At 43.5% G+C, this 12,491-nt stretch overlaps 1 pseudogene; it reads right to left on the reverse strand.

Annotated features, from left to right (window-relative positions):
* Nucleotides 1-8,295: 8,295 nt before the first annotated feature.
* The window catches only part of LOC114435378 (NLR family CARD domain-containing protein 3-like), a 10,568-nt pseudogene continuing 6,372 nt past the window's right edge, over nt 8,296-12,491 (reverse strand).

The following is a 12,491-nucleotide window of genomic DNA, read 5'->3' on the forward strand; positions in this document are numbered from 1 at the left end:
CGGTCCACACAGACCTGTCTCACAGCAACATGATCTGTTGGTTCCTCTCAGACCCTGTGAAGGTTTTATATGAGCGATGTGCAGACCTCCTCTTCCTCTGATCATCTCTCTGAGGATCAGTCGCAGCACTTTGATCAGAAATGAACACGTGTTTCATAGATGTGTTTACATTTAGTACACTTCATGTCAGAATCAATTACTGTTGATAATATGATTATCATATTTAATCACAACATGCAATAACAAGGCTGCACAGTGGTTAGCACTGCCGCCTGAAAGAAGAAGGTTCATGGTTTGACTCTAGCTGGGGCCCGTCTCCATCTTCCTCCCACGCCTCAAAGACCTTTAAAAACAGAAACAAACATAAAGCACCAACACAGACACAGACTTCAAATCCATCAGCATGTGAACATCAACACAAACACAGACACACAATCTGTAGGAAGACACACAAACAGCAGCAGGCACAGACTCACAGTGGAAGAGTTCTTCAGGATCATCAGAGCACTGAACCTCCATGAGAGACCCCCAAACATCTGCTGCTGCCAGCAATGAGCTCAGATCATAGGTGCAGTCAGGGAGGAGCCTGAAGACAGAGCAGCATCCTGGCTGTGAACATGTGACACACAATAAACTGTCACCAGTCTGAACAGAACTGTGGGTCAATAGAAACAAAGCAGCAGTTCAGTGTGTGAAGAACAGAGAGGAGCTGCAGACTGTGGCAGCTCTTCTACAGTCACACAGCAGCAGTCTGCTGCTCAAACACAGAATAAATCTGCATTTTCTCCTTCATGATAATCTGGTGATAATCTCACTATCATGTAGGTGTTCTGCCCAAACTCGTCCTGTTCAGCATACACATGAGTAAGTGAACTGTACTTTAACTTCTGTTTGTTCTTTGGTCTGATGGATCATGTTTCACATTCACACACATCACAGTGTAAACATGCAGCTTCACACACACTGAAGCTTCATCTGTGCTGTGTCACTGTGTCCTCATATTGTTCCTCTGTTGTGTTACTGTCGATACAAACTGCTTCACACATGTTAACAAAAAGAAAAAACCAACATGAACTGATGTGAGTGTGAGACATGAAAACACATCAGTCTGTCCAATGGCGCCACCTGCTGACAGAAACCTGTGATCAGCTGCTGTCTGGTTAAAGTGAGGCAGAATCTCCATCAGTCAACAGATGAAGATCTGCAGCACATTAAGTTTAAGGAGGGACTGTCCATGATTGACAGCAGTTTAGCCAGCACTCTGTCCCTCGCCACCTCCTCCAGGATGGCCAGCTTAAAGCCAACAACAGACCCCGCCTCTTTGATGAGTTTGTCCAGTCTGTTGGCGTCCTTTGCTTTAATGCCTGATCCCCAGCACACCACAGCAAAGAAGATGGTGCTCGTCATGACAGACTGTAGGACATGTGGAGCATCCTGCTGCAGACACTGAAGGACCTGAGTCTCCTCAGGACGGACAGTCTGCTCATGGCCTTCTTGTACACAGCCTCAGTGTTTGTGGACCACTCCAGTTTATTGTCCAGTTGGACCCCCAGGAACTTGTAAGATGGGACTATGTCCACATCTTTCCCACTGATACAGACTGGGGAGGGTGGGACTTATCCCTGCTGTAGTCCACCACCATCTCCTTTGTCTTGGTCACGTTCGGCTGCAGGTGGTTCTCCCCACACCACCTGACAACACACTCCACAAGGCCCCTGTACTCATCCTCCCGTCCGTTCTCCACACCAACTATGGCTGCATCATCCGAGTACTTCTGAAGGTGACACGTCTCAGAGCGGTACTGGAAGTCAGCTGTGTAGGTGGTGAACAGAAAGGGAGACAGCACAGTTCCTTGAGGGGCCCCAGTGTTGCTGGTCAGGGTGTCAGACACACAGCTCTGCAGTCTCACAAGCTGTGGTCGGCCTGTCAGGTAGTTCTCAATCCACGAGAGATGTACATGTAGGCACATGTAATGACATCATTTACTCAACGGAAGGTTTGTCACAAACCAATAGTTCCTGCTTTAACCCACATGAGGAGCAAACTTCACTGTATGTGCAGCATCCAATGCTCTGATTGATCCTCAGTCGTTAGCAGTTTAGAAGATGAAGATGAAGGAAAGTCTGCAGGTCAGATCACTGTGGAACTCTTTCACAGAAATAAAACACAGCCGCTGCTATCAGAACTGTTAGAGGTCCTTTCCTTTCATCAAAGATTATTGTCCGTCCCTCTGTGTCTGCTGACCTGATACAGGACTGAGTCTTTTACTGATAGGAGCTCTGTGTCTCCTTCACTTCAAGTGCTGCTGCTGAGGAGGTGAGGATGAGGAGCAGCAGGATCATCTTCTCTCTGTGAGAGGACACAGAGGTGAAGAGTCATCAGGTTCAGTCAGTACGGCTACAACAACATCAATCTACAGTCTGACTGAAACTCACAGTCACACTCTGTGTCAGCTTTTACAGTCTGCACTGCTGCACACACACACCTCTGTCAGCAGGTGGCGCTCAGGGACACATTCAGTCTGAGTGTAGTTAAATTACATTTTACAGTATAAAGCTGCCCAGTCCAGTGTGTGATGGTGCTGTGGGCTTTAAGTGAAGAGAGGCTGCTAAATGATGATGATAAAAAAAAACAATCTCCATGTTTACTGTGTTTTAACTGATAAATCTAGCTGACAGCCAGCATGAAAGGTTAGACAGTGCGGTCCGTCCCTCTTCTCTGCTGATAGGCTGATACAGAGTGAACCAGTGGCTGAGCAGGTTATGGAGATCATCAGAATAAAACGCCGTATGACGTAAAAAGCGGTGTTTAAATGTGATATGAATGTTTGCGGTATTAACGCATCATCACGTATGGACGCTGTCACGTTGTTGCCTGATCATGTAGCGCTATGAATGAGTCCAGGAGTCTCTTTACCCAATATTCTGTCCTCTTCTGTCGTTAACGCGTCCATGTCTGTGTTCTGGGGCTCAGCAGTGTACTCAAACAGAGCTTTAACCAGCTCTAAGTTTACATCGAACCCAACAAACGCTGTCAGTCCACGGTCTGTGTCCTCGGTGGACATGTCTGTGTGTTTTCACAGCACCTGAGTTGTCACTCGCGTGTGTTGAAGGACACAACGAAGGAGATATGAGCAGGTGAAGCGACGTGAGACATGATCACCAGCTACTACCCAGAACCCAGCACTGATCAAACACATGCTGTTACAGACTGATGGAGCTGCTGACCAACACCTTCACTCACTGCTGACACTTCACGAGAATCACCTTAACCCACAGTAACACACCGAGTCTGACCTTCAGGCTGGGGACGTTTTCATTGTTTTCACCGGCAGCGAGGCAGCGAGCGTAAAGATGCCGGTTAGGGGAAAACCAGAGACTGTGTGTGTGTAATGTTCTGAGGAAGTTCTGAGTAACTCGTGGTGTGATCATGACACATGACACCTCGCTCCTTTCTCTGTGGGTGTAGTTTTTCCAGCTCTTTCTCAGGTTAACCTCACATGTGTTCAGTGCGTTTCCACCAAAGCACCAAACAAACCAACAGCTGCTGCATCAAACTTTTCTGTCACTGCTTCAGCTCATCTTCTTCCAGCTGGTTGGATCAACCCTGGTCTGCACTTCCTGTCCAGAAAGTGCAGTTGTAGAAACACTGACTATATCAAAGCTTTTACTTCCAGCAGACATGATCACATGGTTAGTTCAGCATGAGCTGAGTGTTATTTAATGAAGCATTCATGGTGATATATGAAGACACACAGTCACAGTCTGCAGCTAGATACAGGCTACACCCACTATCATTCCACACATTTCAGAAACAACACAAGTAAAAAAGTTACATTTACACTGAGTGTGGACATCAGCTCAAACTGTTTGAGTAAACATAAGCTGGAGGCTTCAGCCTATTCCCTCTTTGGTTTTGAGGTGAATTGTGTATTTGTACTGTATTGTATAAAACCAAAAATAAAAATTATTCATCCATTCAAAACGTCACAGACACTCAAACACACTCTAAACAGTTTAAGAAGATTAGTTTGTTTCATTTCTCTCCAGTGAACTCCCGTACATCACATGACCTCCTCCAGTCTCTGATTGGCTGATCTCTCCATGTGATTGGAACAACCTGGCGGCTCGTTCAGAGCGATAGAGAGAGATTTAGAGATTAGAGTTTTACTCCACTGCTCTGGGCTCCTTTAAAAACTCTCTCTGCTTTCTGTGAAACGACTTTCTGCAACATTTAAGGCGACAGATAAACAGCGTGACCTGTGAATGGGACTTTCTTTAGTTTCAGCTCGTCTATATTAAAGTGTTTGAGGTTTTACGTCGTGACGTACCGCTGCTCATACAGCAGCCGGAGGCGGACAGTGATGACGTCATAAAGGATTCTACTGCTGCGTGAATATTGAACGTTGATCAATAAAAACAGTTCTGACTCTGATCTGAACCCCAAAGGTTAAAGTGTATTGATCCCACAGAGGAATGGATTTTAATATATATGTAGATGGTAACACTGATGTATTCAAACTATATATACAATATAATCTGATGATAATCTCAGTGTTTATTTAGAGCTGGAAGAATCCACAGACTGACTGAAAACAAACAGACACCAACAGCGATGAGCTGTGGTTAACTACCTGGTGAGCAGAGGACAGGGACTGCAGGGTCCAGTCAGTCAGGGGCCACGGTCTGCCATGAAAGGGCCAGTGTGGAGGACCTGCTGAAGGAAGAAGGGGAAACTGTACGAGGATGAAAGCAGAGAGGGCTCTAGCACAGAGAGAAGCAGCAGCTATTAACCCTTTCTTTACCCTCTGTGTTGCTGACATGGTAGTTTGACCATGAAGTTACTTCACTTTGTTATTAAAGTTGTCAGGTGACGTGTTTTCAGGGACTTCTTATGAGGTGTGTTCACATACACAGGCTGTGATGTAAACCTGATAAGAAACCACCACACAGCAAACACTGTGTTACTAGTTAGGGGTTAAATCGAAACTAAACACAACAGCTGTATAAGATATAAATTCATACAAACACGGACACACACCAAAGAAAACAGAACCACAACACAAAGTCCACTGACACAGGAAACACACCTGATCCTGTGAAAGATGATGACATCATATTCAGACTGCTGGGCTCCATTGAAGGTGTTTCAGGAGCGACTCTGTGGCGCCACCTGCTGACAGGAACCTGTGATCAGCTGCTGTCTGCTTGAAGTGAGGCAGAAAGTTCATCAGTCCACAGATGCAGAGTTCCAGCACATCTACAAGAACACAGCTGAACTTTGACTTTACAACAACAGAGATTTCAACAGAGGACGCTCGCTCCTCTACAGACCAACAGGCGCCTGAAGCCTCCTCCAACCATCAACATGAAGCTTTTCCAGACAGATCAGAGATGATTATTGATCTCTGATCCACTAAACCCTCAGAATCAAGCTACATGTTTCCATGAAGCTGCACTGAACCATCCTCAGAATCAAGCTGCTGCTGAACCACAGAAGAAGAGACTCTCTGTGTGTTAAACCCTGGAGCTGCAGGACCTACAGTGGACCCTCTCTCTGTTTCACTGGGTCCTGGACCCGGTTTCAGCCATGTCCGCTCCTCTCTGATGGATCCAGGCTCTTGGGTAGCAGCCGGGTTGTGGTTTTAGAGGCTCAGCAGAGGCCCTGAGGGTCTGAGTGGGCATGAGTACGACTGACTACATGTGGAAGAAGACTGATTCTTCTACCTTCATGTCAGGCTGAGCTCCAGGCCACACGGCTCCAGCTCCTCCCTCTGATTGGTCCATGTGAGGCAGCCTTCATCCTGAATGGAGAGCAGCTCCTCAGTCTGTGTCTGTGTGCTCAGAGGTGCAAAGAGCTTCAGGCCAGGACCAGGCTTAAAGTTAGGACAGGGCACAGTACTGTCTCCATTCCTGTTCACACTCTATACATCGGACTTCAGACACTGCTCACAGTCCTGCCACCTGCAGAAGTTCTCGGACGACTCTGCCATTGTGGGCTGTACCAGCAGAGGTCGGGAGGCGGAGTACATGAGTGTGGTGGACAGCTTCGTGCAGTGGTGCGGACAAAACCACCTGCAGCTGAATGTCACAAAGACAAAAGAGCTGGTGGTGGACTTCAGGAAGCACCAGACACTCCCAGACCCGGACAGCATCAAAGGTACCAACGTGGACATTGTGGACAGCTACAAATACCTGGGTGTCCACATTGACCGCAAACTGGACTGGTCCACAAACGCTGAGGCAACATACAAGAAGGGACAGAGTCATCTGTATCTGCTCATACTGCGTACTGTACTCTGATTGGATCATAGTGACACTTATACTCTTATACTCTGTACTTAACTGCATTTAATGTAACTTGATACCTCTGGCACAAGAATTTCCTTCAGGATTAATAAAGTTTTATCTTATCTTATCTTATCTTATCTTATCTTATCTTATCTTATCTTATCTTATCTTATCTTATCTTATCTTATCTTATCTTTAATAAAATGTAACACAACAACCCAGGAAGTTGTTTGTATGTGAGCGAGCAGCGAGTGAGACAGAAAGGTGCAGAGAAATCCATCTGACAGTGACTGACACCTTGACAGACCTGCACTGTTCAGTGATGTCATCCTGACATGTCTGTTTTTATTATAGTAAAGTTCAGATGTGATGGATCCAGATGACCTCTGTGTTCATATAGATGTAGATCTTCATCTGTTGACTGATGGAGATTCTGCCTCACTTTAACCAGACAGCAGCTGATCACAGGTTTCTGTCAGCAGGTGGCGCCATTGGACAGACTGATGTGTTTTCATGTCTCACACTCACATCAGTTCATGTTGGTTTTTATTCTTTTTGTTAACATGTGTGAAGCAGTTTGTATCGACAGTAACACAACAGAGGAACAATATGAGGACACAGTGACACAGCACAGTGTGTCTGTGTGACTCCTTCAAGCACAGAGACACAACAGAGATGAAGCTTCAGTGTGTGTGAAGCTGCATGTTTACACTGTGATGTGTGTGAATCTGTTAGAGATATATTCTCTATGGGGATCAATCATTTTAATCTGAATCTTTCACACTTTTAATATCTGTGTTTGTTTCCCTTTGATTAACATGATGTGTTTTCAGTGTACAGTGTTCACACACACACACTGTGGGGATCAGAACTTTTTGGATCAACGTTCAAAAACCAGTTTCAATATTTACGCAGCAGTAAAATCCTTCATATCTGCCTCCAACTGTTTTATGCAAATGAGCAGCGGCCGGCACGTCACGACGTCTCCTTAAATAAACCTGTCGATACGTCACAGTAAATTCCTGATTTTATCATAAATACAAGAAAGGTGAAAAATACTAAAGCAGTTTCAGCTGATGTCCACTTCACCCCTCAGTGCAGGTTTTTTTACTTTTTCAAATATATAAAATATTTTTTCAAAGATGTGTCATTCACTCATAAGTATTATATTTTCTTTGTGTCTTTGCTTCTTTTTAACGTCCCGGGCAGGAGCAGGTGAGTGATCGCAGTTCCACCGACGTCACAGGTTGAGGAAAAAAAAGGGCAATCGGGCAGTTCAACACAAATTTTAGAATTCAAATGTAAATGTTTCTGATCCATCACCAGAACACTGGGAAACACATTTACTACCCTTTGTGTCATCAGGGACAAAAATGTCCGCTTCTAAAAACTGCTATAAAAACTGAACAGATTCATATTTTTCTGCATAAATATGTGAAACAGCTTCAGGACTGCTCAGAACTACCAAACATCATTGGAGGAGTTTAACGCTTTAAATGCCAGTTAGATTGCATGATGCAAATATTTAATGTAAAAATGCACAAAACAAGTTATGTTACAAGTTGGGAGGCTCAGGCATTATTTTATATCTGTCATGTCAAAGTTTAGCCAAAATATTGAGTTGGAGTTATTAGTGTTTGTATTGCAGCAGTTTTAAATGGTGTTTTCCACTTAGGTCCATTAACTCCTATTATAATACTACATTTTAATATCAGAGCCATAACAACATGGAATCATGCATTTCTTAATGTAAGGGTTTCATTTGTGAGGACATGTCAAAGTTCATGATCATAAATTCAGCTTCACATTCTTCATTTCACTGCTTCTAAGACAAAAACATGTTCTGACCTGAAATCACAGTCAGTGATTCAAATGAAAGTGAAACATCATCAACATTTAAAGCACAAAGTTGAAGCTGCTGTCACTTCCACACACTCTGCTTCTACACACAGCACAGACTCACTGAGGAACCAGAACCCAACCAGAACCCAAACCCAGCATGTAGAGGCTGAGTGAATGTGGTGCTGAAGGTGTGGAGGTGGATCAGTGTGTCAGAGGAGACTCTGTAGAAGGACAGAGTGCCAGCAGGACAGTCCACATACACTGCTGCTCTGTGAGAGACAGAGGAGGAGGAGATGGATGTTTCTCTGTTATTGTGACAGACATAGTAACCATCATCAGAGCAGATCAGACTCCAGGACTGATTGTTTTCTCCAAACCAGCAGTCAGCACTGTTTCCTTTCCTTCTGATTCTTCTGTAACTCACTGATATTTCAACCTCTCCTCTCCACTCGACCTCCCAGTAACAGCGACCAGTCAGAACATTTCTACACAGCAGCTGAGAAAACCAGTCAAATCTGTCTGGATGATCAGGATATGGCTGCTTCTCCTCCTCTCTCACACATGTCACCTTCCTGTTGTTGTCAGACAGTTTGAGCTTTGTGTGCACTGAGTTTGTGTCGACTTCAAGTTGACAGAAATCTGATGGAGAGAAAAAGACACAGCTGCAGTTTATCATCTGACACATCTGATGGCTTCATTCTGTCTTTACTGACTGATGTGTTGTTCATTCATACAAAGTTTATCATCTGACACACACACACACACACACACACAACCATACAGGAACACACACACACACACACACACTTTCAAAATAAAAGCCTCCACATCATTACAGACCTTACTAGGCCTGGTGAACTACATACAAGCCACTCAGAAATATGCAGACACACACTATACACACCTGCCAACACACAGACACACAAACATGGATTTTCAAAATAAAAGACCCTGCACAATAACAGGGTATGGCTGACGTGTAGATTTTCAAAATAAAACACTAAAACATGTTTTAACATGCATTAGGGAGTGTCTCCCCCCCCTCCCCCACACACACACACACTTACACAGACACACACTGATTTTCAAAATAAAAGCATCTAATTCATTTCACAGCTAACTAGCGCTAGCCACCCCTACAAATTATACATCAAATCGACCGGCTCGGTCAGGACTACTACCCTCTGAGGTTTGGTAGCGATCGGATAAACGGTGTTTGAAAAAATCCAGAAAAACTGCGATCAACCCTCCCCACAGGCATCAAATTACTGTCAAAACTTTGAAGCCATGGCGTTTGGGCATGTTTTCACACAGAACCTTCATTTAAAATGTAAAATGTAGATAAACATTAGACCTCTGACATATTGAGTCCCCATGTCTGTGCCACTTTTTGTTTTGACAGGCAAGCCACTTAAGCTTTCACATATGCCGGTGATCAGGAATGAGGTTTGGTGGTATATAATGGGGCGGACCGGCAGCAGAGTGTGGGTGAGCGCGCATTGGCCCACTCAAAATTTATTGTGAAATTTTCTAGGTTATATATACAATAGTTATTTCTATTTTCTTTCCTGTTTGGTTTTTCTGTCCTTATGTTCCTTTCTTTGGTTGGGATTGTTGGTGCATTATCATTGAGGGTTTTTCCTGTTGAACAGACCAAAAGTCCAGTTCATATGTTCACTGGGCCGAAGCCTCTGTCCTAAAATCAATAATGTCATAATATGCCACCAGTACTGTTGTCCACAGGATGAAATCACACGTTTAAAAAATTATTGTTTATATATATTTACCATTTCACCACAAGATGGCAGCAAACATGGTCAAACTCTCACCACCCTGTTTTGCCAGTGATCTGTGTTTTTTCTATTGCCCATTTCTAAAATGGCAAGTGTGAGTAAGAAAAGGAAGGTTGACAGCGAAGGCCGAAGTTTCAGGACAAGTGGAAATGGAAGAAGAATGTGAGGACAAGACATCTTGCACATTGAAACCTGTTTTGGAGCCAGACCTGCCCCCTTTACTGCAGCTGAGAGCCCAGTCTCTTCCTTCTCATCAGAGGTCCCTCGTTAATCGTGGGGGTTACGTTCCGAAAAAAACCCGCAAAAGGTGAAATCTGTGAAGTGATCGGCTTTATTTTTTACAGTTATTCTAGATGCTTTAAGGCTGTGACCCCCTCACTACACACTTTATACTCCTTTCTCTCCTGTTCAAACACTGTCAGAGTTCAAACCTTCATAGAAAATAAGTCCAGTGTTACAGAATGAAACCAAAGCAAAAAAGCAAAATAAAAGGAAATATAATAAATGAAGATTAAAAAAATGGTTTAGTGAAATGGAAGTTGTGGCGGCTGCACTAAAATGAATGATAAGTTAATGTGGTCTGTTCAGAGCTGTCAGTAAAAGCTTGTTTAACTGGTTTCGGCTGTCCCGCCTAACAAATGAAGAGATTGCTTCCAAAACACTATAAATCCAGAAAAAAGTGTTTTCTTTCCCAAAAAAGGGTTTATATGAAAACTTCTACTTTATGTTTCAAACTGTAATATATCAAAAACATCAAAAACTCAAATCTATATTTTGATTTTAAACATTTATTAAACAATCAAATCTTTTTTCCACCCAAAAAGCTATAAATCCATTTCATCAAAAAACTAATTTTATGTATTTATATATGTATTTCTAATAATATTATTTCGCCGGCTGTCAGTTGATCCGCATGACAAAAGTTTTCTCTTTAGTATGCGAACAGAAATGGCCGGTATTTTCCCTCCAGCTGAGTTTCGGGATTCTGTATGGAAGGCTTCACTTTTTTTCCCATGGAAGAAACGAGGACTGCCTCATGGATACTGTCAAAGTTATTCATTTCACACAGCTAAAACACTCATTTAAAAGACGACTGGACATACTTTCTATCTACTGACAGGGCTCCGCCATGACAGCTGGAAAGCTGCCCTGTGATTGGTTGATGGGTGATTGATTACAAAACTTTAAATAGAGACCCCGTGTGAAACTTATTTTGGTGGTAACTCGTTTTCTTAAACATTGGCGTTTGTCGCCCTAACCCTAACCCTAATAATGCTGCTCACAGCTCAGTGTCTCAGTGTCCTCACTCTTCAGTCCATCAGTCCAGTCTGACCCTTTGGATGAGATTCTTTGTGTCTGAGTCCTGCCTGCTTTTGACTGTGGAGCTGTTTATTCCTGTGTTTGGACCTTTTCAACCCTTTTGGTCTCTCATTGGATTTGTCTTTTGTCTGCTTTGGTTGTCTCTGTTATGTCCCAGGCTGAGGGGAAACCCACACACAGCATGTCTGCACCTCCCCACTCGTCCCCACTCTCAGATCGGCAGCTACACAGGCTGGTTTCAGTGTTAGGCTGCAGTTCATGAACTCAGAGCTGAGCAGTGCCCAAACAACACAAAGACACTACAACACACTAAAGCTCCCTAACAAGAGAAAAAAGGAAAGCCAATGACAAAGCTGGAACCTAAAACTCCTGCTAGGGAGTAATAAACTCCAGTAAACACCAAAGAAATCCAACCGCCGAGGCTGCGCTACAACAGCTCTGATGGACTGATAGAACACTGACTCATGCACAATAACATGAGGAAAGACTGAGTCAAACTTACACTTCCTCGGCCCAGGTTTTAACCTCTGCTCTCCACCATGCTCCACCCTGCAGGAAGAAACACAGTCAGAATGATTTTCTAACCAACATGAGTCCAAACTGCTGATCAACATGAAGCAGAGTTCCTCAGTTTGTCAGAGACACACAAACAGACTGAAACTCATCTGTGTCGACTCCAGAAGAGTCTCTCCTGATCTGCTCTGTGTTTATTCATGTCCTCCATTCTGTGAAATATTGCTCTGTCTGTGCTTTACTGTAAAATCCTCTTCATGCAGCAACAGTGTAGGTTTGATCTCAGCATTGTGCATTTATCCAAAGCAGCAAACAAGCCACACTGTCTCTGACTGTTTGTTGCTTTCACTCTATATGCAAACACAAGCCTGGTTCACATGTGTCATGGATGGAAGAGTTTCTGACACACTTCAAATAAATACATTCACTCATTTCTGTGTGTAGTTTTTACAGTGATAATATTGTAGTGTCTCCCTGCTCTCTGTCTCTGACTGAAGGAACTCCTCCTTCTACCATTGTGTTGTTGTCTCCTCTGAAGCTTCACATATGGATTGTTTCAGGAACATTTGTTTGTGGAAATAATTCAGTGGTTCTTACAGCTGAGGAAATTAATAAGTAGGGCATCATTTTGTATTTGATCTGCACTAAGTGTGACTGAAATCAGTCTGTATTGTATTTTGATATGAAGAACGTGTATAAAGAAAAGTGAAGTTAACATGATGGACACTTAATG

The sequence above is a fragment of the Parambassis ranga genome, chromosome 5, assembly GCF_900634625.1.
Source record: "Parambassis ranga chromosome 5, fParRan2.1, whole genome shotgun sequence".
NCBI lineage: Eukaryota > Metazoa > Chordata > Actinopteri > Ambassidae > Parambassis > Parambassis ranga.